The sequence below is a fragment of the Oncorhynchus masou genome, unplaced genomic scaffold (genome assembly GCF_036934945.1).
Source record: "Oncorhynchus masou masou isolate Uvic2021 unplaced genomic scaffold, UVic_Omas_1.1 unplaced_scaffold_2235, whole genome shotgun sequence".
Classification (NCBI taxonomy): Eukaryota; Metazoa; Chordata; class Actinopteri; order Salmoniformes; family Salmonidae; genus Oncorhynchus; species Oncorhynchus masou.
This window is the reverse complement of record NW_027008709.1, coordinates 5,678-28,495: the sequence shown is the minus strand read 5'-3', so window position 1 is coordinate 28,495 and position 22,818 is coordinate 5,678. Positions and strand designations below refer to the sequence as shown.

At 47.4% G+C, this 22,818-nt stretch overlaps 1 pseudogene; it reads left to right on the top strand.

Annotated features, from left to right (window-relative positions):
• The window catches only part of LOC135533124 (chromosome transmission fidelity protein 18 homolog), a 28,391-nt pseudogene extending 5,876 nt beyond the window's left edge, over positions 1-22,515 (top strand).
• Positions 22,516-22,818: the final 303 nt, after the last annotated feature.

Below are 22,818 nucleotides of genomic sequence, written 5' to 3'. Positions count from 1 at the left end.
ATGTTACAGGTCTTGGTTAGGGTTCCCATGTCTCCATGTTACAGGTCTTGGTTAGGGTTCCCCCTCGGCCATGTTACAGGTCTTGGTTAGGGTTCCCCCACGGCCATGTTACAGGTCTTGGTTAGGGTTCCCCCTCGGCCATGTTACAGGTCTTGGTTAGGGTTCCCATGTCTCCATGTTACAGGTCTTGGTTAGGGTTCCCCCTCGGCCATGTTACAGGTCTTGGTTAGGGTTCCCCCTCGGCCATGTTACAGGTCTTGGTTAGGGTTCCCCCTCGGCCATGTTACAGGTCTTGGTTAGGGTTCCCATGTCTCCATGTTACAGGTCTTGGTTAGGGTTCCCCCTCGGCCATGTTACAGGTCTTGGTTAGGGTTCCCCCTCGGGCATGTTACAGGTCTTGGTTAGGGTTCCCCTCGGCCATGTTACAGGTCTTGGTTAGGGTTCCCCCTCGGCCATGTTACAGGTCTTGGTTAGGGTTCCCCCTCGGCCATGTTACAGGTCTTGGTTAGGGTTCCCCCTCGGCCATGTTACAGGTCTTGGTTAGGGTTCCCCCTCGACCATGTTACAGGTCTTGGTTAGGGTTCCCATGTCTCCATGTTACAGGTCTTGGTTAGGGTTCCCCCTCGGCCATGTTACAGGTCTTGGTTAGGGTTCCCCCTCGGCCATGTTACAGGTCTTGGTTAGGGTTCCCCCTCGGCCATGTTACAGGTCTTGGTTAGGGTTCCCCCTCGGCCATGTTACAGGTCTTGGTTAGGGTTCCCATGTCTCCATGTTACAGGTCTTGGTTAGGGTTCCCCCTCGACCATGTTACAGGTCTTGGTTAGGGTTCCCCCTCCGCCATGTTACAGGTCTTGGTTAGGGTTACCCCTCGGCCATGTTACAGGTCTTGGTTAGGGTTCCCATGTCTCCATGTTACAGGTCTTGGTTAGGGTTCCCCCTCGGCCATGTTACAGGTCTTGGTTAGGGTTCCCCCTCGGCCATGTTACAGGTCTTGGTTAGGGTTCCCATGTCTCCATGTTACAGGTCTTGGTTAGGGTTCCCCCTCGGCCATGTTACAGGTCTTGGTTAGGGTTCCCCCTCGGCCATGTTACAGGTCTTGGTTAGGGTTCCCCCTCGGCCATGTTACAGGTCTTGGTTAGGGTTCCCATGTCTCCATGTTACAGGTCTTGGTTAGGGTTCCCCCTCGGCCATGTTACAGGTCTTGGTTAGGGTTCCCCTCGGCCATGTTACAGGTCTTGGTTAGGGTTCCCCCTCGGCCATGTTACAGGTCTTGTTTAGGGTTCCCCCTCGGCCATGTTACAGGTCTTGGTTAGGGTTCCCCCTCGGCCATGTTACAGGTCTTGGTTAGGGTTCCCCCTCGGCCATGTTACAGGTCTTGGTTAGGGTTCCCCCTCGACCATGTTACAGGTCTTGGTTAGGGTTCCCATGTCTCCATGTTACAGGTCTTGGTTAGGGTTCCCCCTCGGCCATGTTACAGGTCTTGGTTAGGGTTCCCCCTCGGCCATGTTACAGGTCTTGGTTAGGGTTCCCCCTCGGCCATGTTACAGGTCTTGGTTAGGGTTCCCCCTCGGCCATGTTACAGGTCTTGGTTAGGGTTCCCCCTCGGCCATGTTACAGGTCTTGGTTAGGGTTCCCCCTCGACCATGTTACAGGTCTTGGTTAGGGTTCCCATGTCTCCATGTTACAGGTCTTGGTTAGGGTTCCCCCTCTACCATGTTACAGGTCTTGGTTAGGGTTCCCCCTCGGCCATGTTACAGGTCTTGGTTAGGGTTCCCCCTCGGCCATGTTACAGGTCTTGGTTAGGGTTCCCCTCGGCCATGTTACAGGTCTTGGTTAAGGTTCCCCCTCGGCCATGTTACAGGTCTTGGTTAGGGTTCCCCCTCGGCCATGTTACAGGTCTTGGTTAGGGTTCCCCCTCGGCCATGTTACAGGTCTTGGTTAGGGTTCCCCCTCGGCCATGTTACAGGTCTTGGTTAGGGTTCCCCCCGGCCATGTTACAGGTCTTGGTTAGGGTTCCCCCTCGGCCATGTTACAGGTCTTGGTTAGGGTTCCCCCTCGGCCATGTTACAGGTCTTGGTTAGGGTTCCCCCTCGGGCATGTTACAGGTCTTGGTTAGGGTTCCCCCTCGGCCATGTTACAGGTCTTGGTTAGGGTTCCCCCTCGGCCATGTTACAGGTCTTGGTTAGGGTTCCCCCTCGGCCATGTTACAGGTCTTGGTTAGGGTTCCCCTCGGCCATGTTACAGGTCTTGGTTAGGGTTCCCCCTCGACCATGTTACAGGTCTTGGTTAGGGTTCCCATGTCTCCATGTTACAGGTCTTGGTTAGGGTTCCCCCTCGGCCATGTTACAGGTCTTGGTTAGGGTTCCCCCTCGGCCATGTTACAGGTCTTGGTTAGGGTTCCCCCTCGGCCATGTTACAGGTCTTGGTTAGGGTTCCCCCTCGGCCATGTTACAGGTCTTGGTTAGGGTTCCCATGTCTCCATGTTACAGGTCTTGGTTAGGGTTCCCCCTCGACCATGTTACAGGTCTTGGTTAGGGTTCCCCCTCCGCCATGTTACAGGTCTTGGTTAGGGTTACCCCTCGGCCATGTTACAGGTCTTGGTTAGGGTTCCCATGTCTCCATGTTACAGGTCTTGGTTAGGGTTCCCCCTCGGCCATGTTACAGGTCTTGGTTAGGGTTCCCCTCGGCCATGTTACAGGTCTTGGTTAGGGTTCCCATGTCTCCATGTTACAGGTCTTGGTTAGGGTTCCCCCTCGGCCATGTTACAGGTCTTGGTTAGGGTTCCCCCTCGGCCATGTTACAGGTCTTGGTTAGGGTTCCCCCTCGGCCATGTTACAGGTCTTGGTTAGGGTTCCCATGTCTCCATGTTACAGGTCTTGGTTAGGGTTCCCCCTCGGCCATGTTACAGGTCTTGGTTAGGGTTCCCCCTCGGCCATGTTACAGGTCTTGGTTAGGGTTCCCCTCGGCCATGTTACAGGTCTTGTTTAGGGTTCCCCCTCGGCCATGTTACAGGTCTTGGTTAGGGTTCCCCCTCGGCCATGTTACAGGTCTTGGTTAGGGTTCCCCCTCGGCCATGTTACAGGTCTTGGTTAGGGTTCCCCCTCGACCATGTTACAGGTCTTGGTTAGGGTTCCCATGTCTCCATGTTACAGGTCTTGGTTAGGGTTCCCCCTCGGCCATGTTACAGGTCTTGGTTAGGGTTCCCCCTCGGCCATGTTACAGGTCTTGGTTAGGGTTCCCCCTCGGCCATGTTACAGGTCTTGGTTAGGGTTCCCCCTCGGCCATGTTACAGGTCTTGGTTAGGGTTCCCCCTCGGCCATGTTACAGGTCTTGGTTAGGGTTCCCCCTCGACCATGTTACAGGTCTTGGTTAGGGTTCCCATGTCTCCATGTTACAGGTCTTGGTTAGGGTTCCCCTCTACCATGTTACAGGTCTTGGTTAGGGTTCCCCTCGGCCATGTTACAGGTCTTGGTTAGGGTTCCCCTCGGCCATGTTACAGGTCTTGGTTAGGGTTCCCCCTCGGCCATGTTACAGGTCTTGGTTAAGGTTCCCCCTCGGCCATGTTACAGGTCTTGGTTAGGGTTCCCCCTCGGCCATGTTACAGGTCTTGGTTAGGGTTCCCCCTCGGCCATGTTACAGGTCTTGGTTAGGGTTCCCCTCGGCCATGTTACAGGTCTTGGTTAGGGTTCCCCCCGGCCATGTTACAGGTCTTGGTTAGGGTTCCCCCTCGGCCATGTTACAGGTCTTGGTTAGGGTTCCCCCTCGGCCATGTTACAGGTCTTGGTTAGGGTTCCCCCTCGGCCATGTTACAGGTCTTGGTTAGGGTTCCCCCTCGGCCATGTTACAGGTCTTGGTTAGGGTTCCCCCTCGGCCATGTTACAGGTCTTGTTCACAGGAAACGGAGGTGACCACTACTTATCTATCTGCATCTCTTAACACCTGGGTGTAATTTGAGGACGCCAGAAGTGTTGTCACTGAAAAATACTGTCTGCTACACACTAGTCTGATGTCTCTCTCTGTGTGTGTGTCTCTCTCTGTGTGTTTATTCTGATGTGTGTGTGTGTCTCTGTGTGTATTCTGATGTGTGTGTGTGTGTGTCTCTGTGTGTGTGTGTGTGTATTCTGATGTGTGTCTCTGTGTGTGTATTCCGATGTGTGTGTGTCTCTCTGTGTGTGTTTGTGTATTCTGATGTGTGTGTGTCTCTCTGTGTGTGTTTGTGTATTCTGATGTGTGTGTCTCTCTGTGTGTGTTTGTGTATTCTGGTGTGTGTGTGTCTCTGTGTGTGTGTGTGTGTGTGTGTGTGTGTGTGTATTCTGATGTGTGTGTGTGTGTGTATTCCAATGTGTGTCTCTCTGTGTGTGTGTATTCTGATGTGTGTGTCTCTCTGTGTGTGTATTCTGATGTCTGTCTCTCTGTGTGTGTGTGTGTGTGTGTGTGTGTGTGTGTGTGTGTGTGTGTGTGTGTGTATTCTGATGTGTGTCTCTCTGTGTGTGTGTGTGTGTGTATTCTGATGTGTGTGTCTCTCTCTCTGTGTGTATTCTGATGTGTGTGTGTGTGTGTGTGTGTGTGTGTGTGTGTGTGTGTGTGTGTGTGTGTGTGTGTGTGTGTGTGTGTGTATTCTGATGTGTCTCTCTGTGTGTGTGTGTGTGTGTGTATTCTGATGTGTGTCTCTGTGTGTGTGTGTATTCTGATGTGTGTGTGTCTCTCTCTGTGTGTATTCTGATGTGTGTGTCTCTGTGTTTGTATTCTGATGTGTCTCTCTGTGGGGTCAGTTCATCAAGCTCCTTCCACTAAGCGTTCAGAGTTCCGGAAGCAGAAGCCTCAGTCGTTCCAGGAAGCCATCACCGCTGGTGACCAGCCACTCAGGAGCCAATCACAGGCATCGTCAGAACGGAGCCTCGGCCAATTGGAAGGCCCGTCTGTGGCGTGTGACGGAGAGGACATAGAACACCTGTTGGCGGACGAACCAATCAGTGAGTAGCTCTTCCCTCTTCTCTGCCGTTAGTGTGATGACGTGAGGGAGAGAGAGAGTACTGTGGTGTCTTTTGTCGTTGATGTATTTGTATCCGTGTGTAGCTCCCAAGGCTAAGCGTCTGAGGCAGGATGTGGCAAAGAAGCTGTTTGAGGTGTCTCAGGTTGATGACATCACCCCCCCGTCGTCACCAGAGGAGTTCCATCGAACCCCGAGCAGCAGGTAGGACCGTAGATAATAGGTTATACTGGAACCAGCTGACCAGCCCTCTAATGACCCACTAGTACATCAACTAGAACCAGCCTTCTAATGACCCACTAGTACATCAACTAGAACCAGCTGACCAGCCCTCTAATGACCCACTAGTACATCAACTAGAACCAGCTGACCAGCCCTCTAATAACCCACTAGTACATCAACTAGAACCAGCTGACCAGCCCTCTAATAACCCACAAGTACATCAACTAGAACCAGCCCTCTAATAACCCACTAGTACATCAACTAGAACCAGCTGACCAGCCCTCTAATGACCCACTAGTACATCAACTAGAACCAGCCTTCTAATGACCCACTAGTACATCAACTAGAACCAGCCCTCTAATGACCCACTAGTACATCAACTAAAACCAGCTCTCTAATAACCCAGTAGTACATCAACTAGAACCAGCTGACCAGCCCTCTAATAACCCACTAGTACATCTAGAACCAGCCCTCTAATAACCCACTAGTACATCAACTAGAACCAGCTGACCAGCCCTCTAATAACCCACTAGTACATCAACTAGAACCAGCTGACCAGCCCTCTAATAACCCACTAGTACATCAACTAGAACCAGCTGACCAGCCCTCTAATAACCCACTAGTACATCAACTAGAACCAGCCCTCTAATAACCCACTAGTACATCAACTAGAACCAGCCCCCTAATAACCCACTAGTACATCAACTGGAACCAGCTGACCAGCCCTCTAATAACCCACTAGTACATCAACTAGAACCAGCTCTCTAATAACCCACTAGTACATCAACTAGAACCAGCCCTCTAATAACCCACTAGTACATCAACTAGAACCAGCCCCCTAATAACCCACTAGTACATCAACTGGAACCAGCTGACCAGCCCTCTAATAACCCACTAGTACATCAACTAGAACCAGCCCTCTAATAACCCACTAGTACATCAACTAGAACCAGCTCTCTAATAACCCACTAGTACATCAATTAGAACCAGCCCTCTAATAACCCACTAGTACATCAACTAGAACCAGCTGACCAGCCCTCCAATAACCCACTAGTACATCAACTAGAACCAGCCCTCTAATAACCCACTAGTACATCAACTAGAACCAGTCCTCTAATAACCCACTAGTACATCAACTAGAACCAGCTGACCAGCCCTCCAATAACCCACTAGTACATCAACTAGAACCAGCCCTCTAATAACCCACTAGTACTTCAACTAGATCCAACTGACCAGCCCTCTAATAACCCACTAGTACATCAACTAGAACCAGCTCTCTAATAACCCAGTAGTACATCAACTAGAACCAGCTGACCAGCCCTCTAATAACCCACTAGTACATCAACTAGAACCAGCCCTCTAATAACCCACTAGTACATCAACTAGAACCAGCCCTCTAATAACCCACTAGTACATCAACTAGAACCAGCCCCCTAATAACCCACTAGTACATCAACTGGAACCAGCTGACCAGCCCTCTAATAACCCACTAGTACATCAACTAGAACCAGCCCTCTAATAACCCACTAGTACATCAACTAGAACCAGCTCTCTAATAACCCACTAGTACATCAACTAGAACCAGCTCTCTAATAACCCACTAGTACATCAATTAGAACCAGCCCTCTAATAACCCACTAGTACATCAATTAGAACCAGCCCTCTAATAACCCACCAGTACATAAACTAGAACCAGCCCTCTAATAACCCACTAGTACATCAACTAGACATCAACTAGGGTCCTGTGTGGCTCAGTCGGTAGAGCATGGCGCTTGCAACGCCAAGCGTCGTGGGTTCGATTCCCGCTGGGGCCACCCATATGTAAAAGTAGTGGCCCCAGCCGACTTGTAAGTCGCTTTGGACAAAAGCGTCTGCTAAATGGGATATATTATTATTTATATTATTAACTAGAACCAGCCCTCTAATAACCCACTAGCACATCAACTAGAACCAGCTGACCAGCCCTCTAATAACCCACCAGTACATCAACTAGAACCAGCTGACCAGCCCTCCAATAACCCACTAGTACATCAACAAGAACCAGCTGACCAGCCCTCTAATGACCCACTAGTACATCAACTAGAACCAGTCCTCTAATAACCCACTAGTACATCAACTAGAACCAGCCCTCTAATAACCCACTAGTACTTCAACTAGATCCAACTGACCAGCCCTCTAATAACCCACTAGTACATCAACTAGAACCAGCTCTCTAATAACCCAGTAGTACATCAACTAGAACCAGCTGACCAGCCCTCTAATAACCCACCAGTACATCAACTAGAACCAGCTGACCAGCCCTCTAATAACCCACTAGTACATCAACTAGAACCAGTCCTCTAATAACCCACTAGTACATCAACTAGAACCAGCCCTCTAATAACCCACTAGTACTTCAACTAGAACCAACTGACCAGCCCTCTAATAACCCACTAGGACATGAACTAGAACCAGCCCTCTAATAACCCACGAGTACATCAACTAGAACCAGCTGACCAGCCCTCTAATAACCCACTAGTACATCAACTAGAACCAGCCCTCCAATAACCCACTAGTACATCAACTAGAACCAGTCCTCTAATAACCCACTAGTACATCAACTAGAACCAGCTGACCAGCCCTCTAATAACCCACTAGGACATCAACTAGAACCAGCTCTCTAATAACCCACTAGTACATCAACTAGAACCAGCCCTCTAATAACCCACTAGTACATCAACTAGAACCAGCCCCCTAATAACCCATTAGTACATCAACTGGAACCAGCTGACAGCCCTCTAATAACCCACTAGTACATCAACTAGAACCAGCTCTCTAATAACCCACTAGTATATCAACTAGAACCAGCCCCCTAATAACCCACTAGTACATCAACTGGAACCAGCTGACCAGCCCTCTAATAACCCACTATTACATCAACTAGAACCAGCCCTCTAATAACCCACTAGTACATCAACTGGAACCAGCTGACCAGCCCTCTAATAACCCACTATTACATCAACTAGAACCAGCCCTCTAATAACCCACTAGTACATCAACTAGAACCAGCTGACCAGCCCTCTAATAACCCACTAGTACATCAACTAGAACCAGCTGACCAGCCCTCTAATAACCCACTAGTACATCAACTAGAACCAGCTGACCAGCTCTCTAATAACCACTAGTTCATCAACTAGAACCAGCCCTCTAATAACCCACTAGTACATCAACTAGAACCAGCCCTCTAATAACCCACTAGTTCATCAACTAGAACCAGCCCTCTAATAACCCACTAGTACATCAACTAGGACCAGCTCTCTAATAACCCACTAGTACATCAACTAGAACCAGCTCTCTAATAACCCACTAGTACATCAACTAGAACCAGCCCTCTAATAACCCACTAGTACATCAACTAGAACCAGCCCTCTAATAACCCACCAGTACATCAACTAGAACCAGCTGACCAGCCCTCTAATAACCCACTAGTACATCAACTAGAACCATCTCTAATAACCCAGTAGTACATCAACTAGAACCAGCTGACCAGCCCTCTAATAACCCACTAGTACATCAACTAGAACCAGCTCTCTAATAACCCACTAGTACATCAACTAGAACCAGCCCTCTAATAACCCACCAGTACATCAACTAGAACCAGCTGACCAGCTCTCTAATAACCCACTAGTACATCAACTAGAACCAGCTGACCAGCCCTCTAATAACCCACTAGTACATCAACTAGATCCAGCCCTTTAATAACCCACTAATACATCAACTAGAATGAGCCCTCTAATAACCCACTAGTACATCAATTAGAACCAGCCCTCTAATAACCCACTAGTACATCAACTAGAACCAGCCCTCTAATAACCCACCATTACATCAACTAGAACCAGCTGACCAGCTCTCTAATAACCCACTAGTACATCAACTAGAACCAGCTGACCAGCCCTCTAATAACCCACTAGTACATCAACTAGAACCAGCTCTAATAACCCAGTAGTACATCAACTAGAACCAGCTGACCAGCCCTCTAATACCCCACGAGTACATCAACTAGAACCAGCCCTCTAATAACCCACTAGTACATCAACTAGATCCAGCCCTCTAATAACCCACTAGTACATCAACTAGAACCAGCCCTCTAATAACCCACATCAACTGCTGACCACCTGTTACTCCACGAGGAGACTGCTTACCATCTGTTACTCCACGAGGAGACTGCTGACCACCTGTTACTCCACGAGGAGACTGCTGACCGCCTGTTACTCCACGAGGAGACTGCTGACCACCTGTTACTCCACGAGGAGACTGCTGACCACCTGTTACTCCACGAGGAGACTGCTGACCATCTGTTACTCCACGAGGAGACTGCTGACCACCTGTTACTCCACGAGGAGACTGCTGACCACCTGTTACTCCACGAGGAGACTGCTGACCACCTGTTACTCCACGAGGAGACTGCTGACCACCTGTTACTCCACGAGGAGACTGCTGACCACCTGTTACTCCACGAGGAGACTGCTGACCACCTGTTACTCCACGAGGAGACTGCTGACCACCTGTTACTCCACGAGGAGACTGCGTGGCAGGCTGAACACCTGTTCCACGAGTGCAGCGTCAAAAGGACCTTGGCGAGTTGCCAGCTAGCATTAAACTTATCTTGTAAAATACCATCAATCTTCACATAATCACTATTTAAACTACACATGGTTGATGATATTACTAGGTTAACTAGCGTGTCCTGTGTTGCATATAATCAATGCGGTGCCTGTTAATTTCTTATCGAATCACAGCCTACTTCAACTTCGCCAAACGGTCGATGATTTAACAAAAGCGTATTCGGGGGAAAAATCACAGTCGTTACATGTACCTGACCATAAACGCCTTTCTTAAAATTAATACGCAGAAATATATAATTTTTTAAACCTGCATATTTAGTTAATATTGCCTGCTAACATGAATTTATTTTAACGAGGAAATTGTGTCCCTTCTCTTGCGTTCAGTGTCAGCAGAGTCAGGGTATATGCAGCAGTTTGGGCCGCCTGGCTCGTTGCGTTCAGTGTCAGCAGAGTCAGGGTATATGCAGCAGTTTGGGCCGCCTGGCTCGTTGCGTTCAGTGTCAGCAGAGTCAGGGTATATGCAGCAGTTTGGGCCGCCTGGCTCGTTGCATTCAGTGTCAGCAGAGTCAGGGTATATGCAGCAGTTTGGGCCGCCTGGCTCGTTGCGTTCAGTGTCAGCAGAGTCAGGGTATATGCAGCAGTTTGGGCCGCCTGGCTCGTTGCGTTTAGTGTCAGCAGAGTCAGGGTACATGCAGCAGTTTGGGCCGCCTGGCTCGTATGCGTTCAGTGTCAGCAGAGTCAGGGTATATGCAGCAGTTTGGGCCGCCTGGCTCGTTGCGTTCAGTGTCAGCAGAGTCAGGGTATATAGGGTATATGCAGCAGTTTGGGCCGCCTGGCTCGTTGCGTTCAGTGTCAGCAGAGTCCGGGTATATGCAGCAGTTTGGGCCGCCTGGCTCGTTGCGTTCAGTGTCAGCAGAGTCAGGGTATATGCAGCAGTTTGGGCCGCCTGGCTCGTTGCGTTCAGTGTCAGCAGAGTCAGGGTATATGCAGCAGTTTGGGCCGCCTGGCTCGTTGCGTTCAGTGTCAGCAGAGTCAGGGTATATGCAGCAGTTTGGGCCGCCTGGCTCGTTGCGTTCAGTGTCAGCAGAGTCAGGGTATATGCAGCAGTTTGGGCCGCCTGGCTCGTTGCGTTCAGTGTCAGCAGAGTCAGGGTATATGCAGCAGTTTGGGCCGCCTGGCTCGTTGCGTTCAGTGTCAGCAGAGTCAGGGTACATGCAGCAGTTTGGGCCGCCTGGCTCGTTGCGTTCAGTGTCAGCAGAGTCAGGGTATATGCAGCAGTTTGGGCCGCCTGGCTCGTTGCGTTCAGTGTCAGCAGAGTCAGGGTATATGCAGCAGTTTGGGCCGCCTGGCTCGTTGTGTTTAGTGTCAGCAGAGTCAGGGTACATGCAGCAGTTTGGGCCGCCTGGCTCGTTGCGTTCAGTGTCAGCAGAGTCAGGGTACATGCAGCAGTTTGGGCCGCCTGGCTCGTTGCGTTCAGTGTCAGCAGAGTCAGGGTATATGCAACAATGTAACATATGTAGACAGGATGCCACCCGTTCCATTAAACACGGAACGGTTCCGTATTTCACTGAAAGAATAAACGTTTTGTTTTCAAAATGATCATTTCTGGATTTGATGTTGATGTTTGATGTTAATGACCAAAGGCTTGTATTTCTGTGTGTTTATTATATTATAATGTCTTGATTCAGTTCAGGAAGTAAGCTCATAATGTCCAGATGCATCATCCCAAGCCCTTTACGATGCATCATCCCAAGCCCTTTACGATGCATCATCCCAAGCCCTCTACGTTCAATAGGTGGTTTCAGGCCCTGTCTGATGGTTGGTATTGATCTGTCCCAATAGGTGGTTTCAGGCCCTGTCTGATGGTTGGTATTGATCTGTCCCAATAGGTGGTTTCAGGCCCTGTCTGATGGTTGGTATTGATCTGTCCCAATAGGTGGTTTCAGGCCCTGTCTGATGGTTGGTATTCATCTGTCCCAATAGGTGGTTTCAGGCCCTGTCTGATGGTTGGTATTGATCTGTCCCAATAGGTGGTTTCAGGCCCTGTCTGATGGTTGGTGTTGATCTGTCCCAATAGGTGGTTTCAGGCCCTGTCTGATGGTTGGTATTGATCTGTCCCAATAGGTGGTTTCAGGCCCTGTCTGATGGTTGGTGTTGATCTGTCCCAATAGGTGGTTTCAGGTCCTGTCTGATGGTTGGTATTGATATAGTTGGTGTTGACCTGTCCCAATAGGTGGTTTCAGGCCCTCTCTGATGGTTGGTATTGATCTGTCCCAATAGGTTGGTTTCAGGCCCTCTCTGATGGTTGGTGTTGATATAGTTGGTTTGACTATCAGATTGCGTAGATCTAGATCATAGATATATAGATGCATAGATCTGCCCCATTCGGTCTATCCGTATTAGTAATAGAGGCAGCAGCCAATGTCAATATGAGGAACTCTCAAATCAAAGTGTGTGTGTGTGTGTGTGTGTGTGTGTGTGTGTGTGTAGACCCCAGCTAATCCCGGTGATCTTGGACATCAGTGGCTTCGCAGCCATCCAGGAGTCTCCTCGGAGAGTCACCGCGGCAACGTCGTGTCACGTTCTGAAGCGCCCCCGGCCGGGGGATACATTAGTGTGACGGACCAGACAGGAAACCGCGTCTACCTCCGACAGACAGACGACCTGAGGGGAAAGGTAAACTTTTAGCCAATCACTGAGCTTTACCCGATCCACCAATCACCTCTCTCTCTGTCTCCCTTATTTACTGTCTTATAGGACCCCAGTCACCTCTCTCTGTCTCCCTTATTTACTGTCTTATAGGACCCCAGTCACCTCTCTCTCTGTCTCCCTTATTTACTGTCTTATAGGACCCCAGTCACCTCTCTCTGTCTCCCTTATTTACTGTCTTATAGGACCCCAGTCACCTCTCTCTGTCTCCCTTATTTACTGTCTTATAGGACCCCAGTCACTCTCTCTGTCTCCCTTATTTACTGTCTTATAGGACCCCAGTCACCTCTCTCTGTCTCCCTTATTTACTCTCTTATAGGACCCCAGTCACCTCTCTCTCTGTCTCCCTTATTTACTGTCTTATAGGACCCCAGTCACCTCTCTCTCTCTCTCCCTTATTTACTGTCTTATAGGACCCCAGTCACCTCTCTCTGTCTCCCTTATTTACTGTCTTATAGGACCCCAGTCACCTCTCTCTCTGTCTCCTTATTTACTGTCTTATAGGACCCCAGTCACCTCTCTCTGTCTCCCTTATTTACTGTGTCTTATAGGACCCCAGTCACTCTCTCTGTCTCCCTTATTTACTGTCTTATAGGACCCCAGTCACCTCTCTCTGTCTCCCTTATTTACTGTCTTATAGGACCCCAGTCACCTCTCTCTCTGTCTCCCTTATTTACTGTCTTATAGGACCCCAGTCACTCTCTGTCTCCTTATTTACTCTCTTATAGGACCCCAGTCACCTCTCTCTGTCTCCCTTATTTACTGTCTTATAGGACCCCAGTCACCTCTCTCTGTCTCCCTTATTTACTGTCTTATAGGACCCCAGTCACCTCTCTCTCTGTCTCCCTTATTTACTGTCTTATAGGACCCCAGTCACCTCTCTCTCTGTCTCCCTTATTTACTCTCTTATAGGACCCCAGTCACCTCTCTCTGTCTCCCTTATTTACTGTCTTATAGGACCCCAGTCACCTCTCTCTGTCTCCCTTATTTACTGTCTTATAGGACCCCGGTCACCTCTCTCTGTCTCCCTTCTTACTGTCTTATAGGCTGTGGACCCCGGTAACCTCTCTCTGTCTCCCTTATTTACTGTCTTATAGGACCCCAGTCACCTCTCTGTCTCCCTTATTTACTGTCTTATAGGACCCCAGTCACCTCTCTGTCTCCCTTATTTACTGTCTTATAGGACCCCAGTCACCTCTCTCTGTCTCCCTTATTTACTGTCTTATAGGACCCCGGTCACCTCTCTCTGTCTCCCTTATTTACTGTCTTATAGGACCCCAGTCACCTCTCTCTGTCTCCCTTATTTACTGTCTTATAGGACCCCAGTCACCTCTCTCTGTCTCCCTTATTTACTGTCTTATAGGACCCCAGTCACCTCTCTCTGTCTCCCTTATTTACTGTCTTATAGGACCCCAGTCACCTCTCTCTGGCTCCCTTATTTACTGTCTTATAGGACCCCAGTCACCTCTCTCTCTGTCTCCCTTATTTACTGTCTTATAGGACCCCGGTCACCTCTCTCTGTCTCCCTTATTTACTGTCTTATAGGACCCCAGTCACCTCTCTCTGTCTCCCTTATTTACTGTCTTATAGGACCCCAGTCACCTCTCTCTGTCTCCCTTATTTACTGTCTTATAGGACCCCAGTCACCTCTCTCTGTCTCCCTTATTTACTGTCTTATAGGACCCCAGTCACCTCTCTCTCTGTCTCCCTTATTTACTGTCTTATAGGACCCCAGTCACCTCTCTCTGTCTCCCTTATTTACTGTCTTATAGGACCCCAGTCACCTCTCTCTGTCCCCCTTATTTACTGTCTTATAGGACCCCAGTCACCTCTCTCTGTCTCCCTTATTTACTGTCTTATAGGACCCCAGTCACCTCTCTCTGTCTCCCTTATTTACTGTCTAATAGGACCCCAGTCACCTCTCTCTGTCTCCCTTATTTACTGTCTTATAGGACCCCAGTCACTCTCTCTCTGTCTCCCTTATTTACTGTCTTATAGGACCCCAGTCACCTCTCTCTCTGTCTCCCTTATTTACTGTCTTATAGGACCCCAGTCATCTCTCTCTCTGTCTCCCTTATTTACTGTCTTATAGGACCCCAGTCACCTCTCTCTGTCTCCCTTATTTACTGTCTTATAGGCTGTGGACCCCAGTGCTTTTCGTAGCTCCCATAATGCATTGGGTTTGCTGGCTGTTCCCATCGAGGTACTGAGAGAACAGGTGGCCGAGAAGGTGAGTACGCCCCCACACATACAGCTGACCTTGCGGGGGACACAATTCATTTTCCGTAAACCTAACACGTACTCTTAACCTAACCTTAACCCAAAACATAACCCTAGCTCCCAACCCTAGCTCCTAACCCTTAACCTAATCCTAACCTTAACGCAAAGACATAACCCTAGCTCCCAACCCTAGCTCCTAACCCTTAACCTAATCCTAACCTTAACACAAAGACATAACCCTAGCTCCCAACCCTAGCTCCTAACCCTAGCTCCTAACCCTAGCTCCTAACCCTAGCTCCTAACCCTTAACCTAATCCTAACCTTAACACAAAGACATAACCCTAGCTCCTAACCCTAGCTCCTAACCCTAGCTCCTAACCCTAGCTCCTAACCCTAGCTCCTAACCCTAAACCTAATCCTAACCTTAACCCAAAGACGTAACCCTAGCTCCTAACCCTAGCTTCCAACCCTAGCTCCTAACCCTAGCTCCTAACCCTAGCTCCTAACCCTAGCTCCTAACCCTAGCTCCTAACCCTTAACCTAATCCTAACCTTAACACAAAGACATAACCCTAGCTCCCAACCCTAGCTCCTAACCCTAGCTCCTAACCCTAGCTCCTAACCCTAGCTCCTAACCCTTAACCTAATCCTAACCTTAACACAAAGACATAACCCTAGCTCCTAACCCTAGCTCCTAACCCTAGCTCCTAACCCTAGCTCCTAACCCTAGCTCCTAACCCTTAACCTAATCCTAACCTTAACCCAAAGACGTAACCCTAGCTCCTAACCCTAGCTTCCAACCCTAGCTCCTAACCCTAGCTCCTAACCCTAGCTCCTAACCCTAGCTCCTAACCCTAGCTCCTAACCCTAGCTCCTAACCCTTAACCTAATCCTAACCTTAACCCAAAGACGTAACCCTAGCTCCTAACCCTAGCTCCTAACCCTAGCTCCTAACCCTAGCTCCTAACCCTTAACCTAATTCTAACCTTAAAACCCCTTAAACCCCCTAGAAACAGCATTTGACCTTGTGGGAACTAACAAAATGTTCCCAGTTTGTCAAATTTTAGTTTGTTTACTATTCTACTTCTGGTCGTCAGTATAGTTAAACCTTCACCTTAAACACATCCACGCACACCCTTCCAAAGTCTAGAGCTGACTGTTTGACTGTTTCTGACTGAGCTGACTGTTTCTGACTGTTAAACACGTCCACACACCCTTCCAACGTCTAGAGCTGACTGTTTCTGACTGTTTCTGAAGGTTTCTGACTGAGCTGACTGTTTCTGACTGAGCTGACTGTTTCTGACTGTTGCTGACTGAGCTGACTGTTTCTGACTGTTGCTGACTGAGCTGACTGTTTCTGACTGAGCTGACTGTTTCTGACTGACTGTTTCTGTCTGTTTCTGACTGTTTCTGACTGAGCTGACTGTTTCTGACTGTTTCTGACTGAGCTGACTGTTGCTGACTGACTGAGCTGACTGTTTCTGTCTGTTTCTGACTGTTTCTGACTGAGCTGACTGTTTCTGACTGAGCTGACTGTTGCTGACTGAGCTGACTGTTTCAGACTGAGCTGACTGTTTCTGACTGACTGTTTCTGTCTGTTTCTGACTGTTTCTGACTGAGCTGACTGTTTCTGACTGTTTCTGACTGAGCTGACTGTTGCTGACTGACTGAGCTGACTGTTTCTGTCTGTTTCTGACTGTTTCTGACTGAGCTGACTGTTTCTGACTGAGCTGACTGTTTCTGACTGAGCTGACTGTTTCTGACTGAGCTGACTGTTTCAGACTGAGCTGACTGTTTCAGACTGAGCTGACTGTTCTGACTGACTGTTTCTGTCTGTTTCTGACTGTTTCTGACTGAGCTGACTGTTTGACTGAGCTGACTGTTGCTGACTGTTGCTGACTGACTGTTTGTCTGTTTCTGACTGACTTTCTGTCTGTTTCTGATTTTCTCTCTGTTTCTGACTTTCTGTCTGTTTCTGCAGCGTCATCGCCAAGTGGTGGAGGAATCTCAGCGCCCAACAGAGCGACTCAACAGGTGTGTGTGTGTGTGTGTGTGTGTGTGTGTGTGTGTGTGTGTGTGTGTGTGTGTGTGTGTGTACATGCAGTACCAAATCTAAAGTTACTCATTCAAGGGGTTTTCTTTATGTTGAATAATAGTGAAGACATCAAAACTATGAAATAACACATATGGAATCATGTAGTAACCAAGAAAAGTGTTAAACAAATCAAAATATATTTGAGATTCTTCAAAGCAGCCACCATTTGCCTTAATGAAAGCTTTGCACAACCTTGGAATTCTCTCAACCAGCTTCATGAGAAATGCTTTTACAACAGTCTTGAAGGAGTTCCCACATATGCTGAGCACTTGTTGGCTGTTTTTCCTTCACTCTGCGGTCCAACTAATCCCAAACCATCTCAATTGGGATGAGGTTGGGTGATTTTGGATGCCAGCTCATCTGATGCAGCACTCCATCACTCTCCTTCTTGGTCAAAAAAGCCCTTACACAGCATGGAGGTGTGTTGGGTCATTGTCCTGTTGAAAAACAAATGATAGCCCCACTAATAGTCCCTCAAACCCAGATGAGATGGCGTATCGCTGCAGAATGCTCTAGTAGCTATGCTGGTTAAGTGTGCCTTGAAATGTAAATAATTCACTGACAGTGTCACCAGCAAAACACCATCACACCTCCTCCTCCAAGCTTCACAGTGGGAACCACACATGTGGAGATCACCAGTTCACCTAAACTGCGTCTCACAAAGACACAGCGGTTGGGACCACAAATAGACTCCTCAGACCAAAGGACAGATTTCCACCGGTCTAATGTCCATTGCTTGTGTTTCTTGGTCCAAGCAAATCTCTTCTTCGTATTGGTGTCCTTTAGTAGTGAATTTTTGCAGCAATTCGACCATGAAGGCCTGATTCACCCAGTCTCCTCCGAACAGTTGATGTTGAGATGTGTCTGTTACTTGAACTGCGTGAAGCATTTATTTGGGCTGTAATTTCTGAGGCTGGTAACTAATGAACTTCTCCTCTGCAGCAGAGGTAACTCTGGGTCTTCCTTTCCTGTGGTGGTCCTCATGAGAGCCAGTTCCATCATTGAACTTGATGGTTTTTGCGACTGCACTTGAAGAAACTTTCAAAAAGTCTTGAAATGTTCCTCATTGACTGACAATGTCTTAAAGTAATGATGGAATGTCGTTTCACTTTGCTTATTTGAGCTGTTCTTGCCATAATATGGACTTGGTCTTTTACCAAATAGGTCTATCTTCTGTATACCAACCCCTACCTTAAATCATTAAGAGGGAAAGAAATTCCACAAATTAACGTTTAACAAGGCACACCTGTTAATTGAAATGCATTCCAGGTGACTACCTCATGAAGCTGGTTGAGAGAATGCCAAGAGTTTGCAAAGCTGTCATCAAGGCAAAGGGTGGCTACTTTGAATAATCTCAAATATAGAATATATTTTGATTTGTTTAACACTTTTTTGGGTACTACATGATTCCATATGTGTTATTTCATAGTTTTGATGTCTTCACTATTATTCTACAATGTAGAAAAGAGTAAATATAAAGAAAAACCCTGGAATGAGTAGGTGTGTCCAAACTGTTGACTAGTACTGTATCAGGTGAACACACACCTGATAGATATTGTCGTTTCTGTACATTAATACTTGTTTATAGCATAAACGTGTGTGTGTTCAGTCAAGTGGATGAAGAGTTTGGAGAGCTGGACGGCAGACAGAGAGAAGAGGGGGATCGAGAGGAGGAGGAATCCTCTCGTCTCTGGGTGGATCAGTTTTCTCCTCAACACTACACTGAACTACTCAGCGACGACGTGAGTGGTGGAGGTTGGGGAACGGGACTGTAACGGATTACATTTAATCTTTACTTCCCAAGCCTGTGTGTGTGCGTGCGTGTGCGTGTGTGTGTGCATTGTGTGTGTGTGTGTGTGTGTGTGTATAATTACTGTGTGTCAATTTCTGTGTGTATAGTGTCTGTGTGTGATTGCTGTGTGTATTATTGTGTGTGTATATTGTGTAGTGTGTGTGTGTATGTATAATTTCTGTGTGTATAATGTGTTTCTGTATGTGTAATGTGTTTCTGTGTTTCTGTGTGTGTAATGTGTTTCTGTGTGTAATGTGTGTGTAATGTGTTTCTGTTTGTAATGTGTGTGTATAATGTGTTTCTGTTTGTAATGTGTGTGTATAATGTGTTTCTGTGTGTGTGTGTGTGTGTGTGTGTGTAATGTGTTTCTGTGTGTGTGTGTGTGTGTGTATGTGTGTGTATAATGTGTGTGTGTGTGTGTGTGTGTGTGTGTGTGTGTGTGTGTGTGTGTGCGAGTGTGTGTGTGTGTATAATGTGTGTGTGTGTGTATTGTGTGTGTGTGTGTATAATGTGTTTGTGTGTGTATAATGTTTCTGTGTGTATAATGTGTTTCTGTGTGTGTGTGTGTGTGTGTATAATGTGTGTGTATAATGTGTTTCTGTGTGTATGTGTGTGTGTGTGTATAATGTGTTTCTGTGTGTCTATAATGTGTGTATAATGTGTGTGTGTGTGTATAATGTGTGTGTGTGTGTGTGTAATGTGTTTCTGTGTGTATAATGTGGTTCTGTGGGTATAATGTGTGTGTATAATGTGTGTGTGTGTGTATAATGTGTTTCTGTGTGTATAATGTGTGTGTATAATGTGTTTCTGTGTGTATAATGTGTTTCTGTGTGTATAATGTGTTTCTGTGTGCATAATGTGTGTGTATAATGTGTTTCTGTGTGTATTGTGTGTGTGTGTATAATGTGTGTGTATAATGTGTTTCTGTGTGTATAATGTGTGTGTGTGTATAATGTGTTTCTGTGTGTATAATGTGTTTCTGTGTGTATAATGTGTGTGTGTGTATAATGTGTTTCTGTGTGTATAATGTGTGTGTGTGTATAATGTGTGTGTGTATAATGTGTTTCTGTGTGTATAATGTGTGTGTGTATAATGTGTTTCTGTGTGTATAATGTGTGTGTGTATAATGTGTTTCTCTGTGTGTATAATAATGTGTGTGTGTATAATGTGTGTGTGTGTATAATGTGTTTCTGTGTGTATAATGTGTGTGTGTATAATGTGTTTCTGTGTGTATAATGTGTTTCTCTGTGTGTATAATAATGTGTGTGTAGTTCACCAACCGCTGTTTGCTGAAGTGGCTGAAGCTGTGGGACCAGGTGGTGTTTGGACGAGAGAGGAAGACACGCCCACCCCCAGCCGAGAGGCCCGACCAGAACACAGCCAATCCGGACCAGGGACGCTTCAATAAGGGCCGGGGTCGCTTTAATTCCACCAACCGGAGCCAGGGGAACTTTAATCAAGCCAATCAGAAATTTAAGACCAAGAGTCAGATCACTGAGGAGCTTCTGAGGCCGAACTGGACCAATACAAAAGGCCCAAATACAAGGTAGGTGGACCTACACAGACTGATAGATACAAGGTAGGTAGACCTACACAGACTGATAGATACAAGGTAGGTAGACCTACACAGACTGATAGATACAAGGTAGGTAGACTCACACAGACTGATAGATACAAAGGTAGACCCACACAGACTGATAAATACAAGGTAGGTAGACCTACACAGACTGATAGATACAAGGTAGGTAGACCTACACAGACTGATAGATACAAGGTAGGTAGACCCACACAGACTGATAGATACAAGGTAGGTAGACCCACACAGACTGATAAATACAAGGTAGGTAGACCTACACAGACTGATAGATACAAGGTAGGTAGACCTACACAGACTGATAGATACAAGGTAGGTAGACCTACACAGACTGATAGATACAAGGTAGGTAGACCTACACAGACTGATAGATACAAGGTAGGTAGACCTACACAGACTGATAGATACAAGGTAAGAAGACCCACACATCACACAGACTAATTAATACAAGGTAGGAAGACTCACACATAGCAGGTTAATCTGTCCTCCTCCCACTAGGTGGTGCTGCTGTCTGGTCCTCCGGGTTTAGGGAAGACCACTCTGGCCCACATCATCGCTAAGCATGCTGGGTACAACGTGGTGGAGATTAACGCCAGGTGGGTTTAACGACTTCAAGTTGATGCTCTGGTTTCCCATAGCAACTAAGTGGTTGTTGATGCTGTGGTTTCCCATAGTAACTAAGGGGTTGTTGACGCTGTGGTTTCCCATAATAACTAAGGGGTTGTTGATGCTGTGGTTTCCCATAATAACTAAGGGGTTGTTGATGCTGTGGTTTTCCATAGTAACTAAGGGGTTGTTGACGCTGTGTCCCATAGTAACTAAGGTGTTGTTGACGCTGTGGTTTCCCATAGTAACTAAGGGGTTGTTGACGCTGTGGTTTTCCATAGTAACTAAGGGGTTGTTGACGCTGTGGTTTTCCATAGTAACTAAGGGGTTGTTGACGCTGTGGTTTCCCATAATAACTAAGGGGTTGTTGATGCTGTGGTTTTCCATAGTAACTAAGGGGTTGTTGGTGCTGTGGTATCCCATAGTAACTAAGGGGTTGTTGATGCTGTGGTTTTCCATAATAACTAAGGGGTTGTTGTTGCCGTGGTTTCCCATAATAACTAACGCTACCACCTTCCGGAGACACCTGAAACCCCACCTCTTCAAGGAATACCTAGGATAGGATAAGTAATCCTTCTCACCCCCCCCTTAAATGATTTAGATGCACTATTGTAAAGTGGCTGTTCCACTGGATGTCAGAAGGTGAATTCACCAATTTGTAAGTCGCTCTGGATAAGAGCGTCTGCTAAATGACTTAAATGTAAATGTAAATGTAAACTAAGGGGTTGTTGATAGTAACTAAGAGGTTGTTGGTGCTGTGGTATCCCATAGTAACTAAGGGGTTGTTGATGCTGTGGTTTTCCATAATAACTAAGGGGTTGTTGATAGTAACTAAGGGGTTGTTGATGCTGTGGTTTCCCATAGTAACTAAGGGGTTGTTGATAGTAACTAAGGGGTTGTTGATGCTGTGGTTTCCCATAATAACTAAGGGGTTGTTGATAGTAACTAAGGGTTGTTGATGCTGTGGTTTCCCATAGTAACTAAGGGGTTGTTGACGCTGTGGTTTCCCATAATAACTAAGGGGCTGTTGATGCTGTGGTTTCCCATAATAACTAAGGGGTTGTTGATGCTGTGGTTTCCCATAGTAACTAAGGGGTTGTTGATGCTGTGGTTTCCCATACAACTAAGGGGTTGTTGATGCTGTGGTTTTCCATAGTAACTAAGGGATTGTTGATGCTGTGGTTTCCCATAATAACTAAGGGGTTGTTGATAGTAACTAAGGGGTTGTTGATGCTGTGGTTTCCCATAATAACTAAGAGGTTGTTGATGCTGTGGTATCCCATAATAACTAAGGGGTTGTTGACGCTGTGGTTTCCATAGTGATGACCGCAGTGCGGAGCTGTTCCAGAAGCGTATCGACACAGCGACCCAGATGAGGTCAGTGCTGGGAGCCAATGAGAAGCCTAACTGCCTCATCATCGACGAGATCGACGGAGCACCCGCCGTAAGTCCCGCCCACAGCTCCGTCCTGCCCTTCTATTGGACCACTCTCACCTAGCCTCATCTCAGAGTAATACCTCTCTCTCTCTCTCTGTGATTGGTCGGCAGGCTGCCATCAGCATCCTATTGGCCACTCTGAACAGGAAGGACAGCCAGGGGCGGAGTCAGAGGCGGCGCCTCTAAAGAAGAAGAAGAAAAAGAGTCGGTCCTCCTCCGACCAATCATCTGCATCTGTAACCTGTAAGAGACGGAGGGGGAGGGTTTATCTCTATCTGTGATCTGATTGGTTCTCTGTCCTGTCAGGTATGTTCCAGCCCTGAGGCCTCTGAGGCAGCAGGCGTTTCTATTGGCCTTCCCCAGACACAGCCTTCCCGCCTGGCACAGAGACTGGCTGAGGTAATCTTTGTTTTCATTTTCTTAGTGGTGATGCAACATGTCAGACCAGCCATGATGAGGGTCTTTATGTTAATGTGTGGGTTAGATCTCCAGGGGTCAGGGTCATGAAGACTGACATGACAGACCAGCCATGATGGGGGTCTTTATGTTA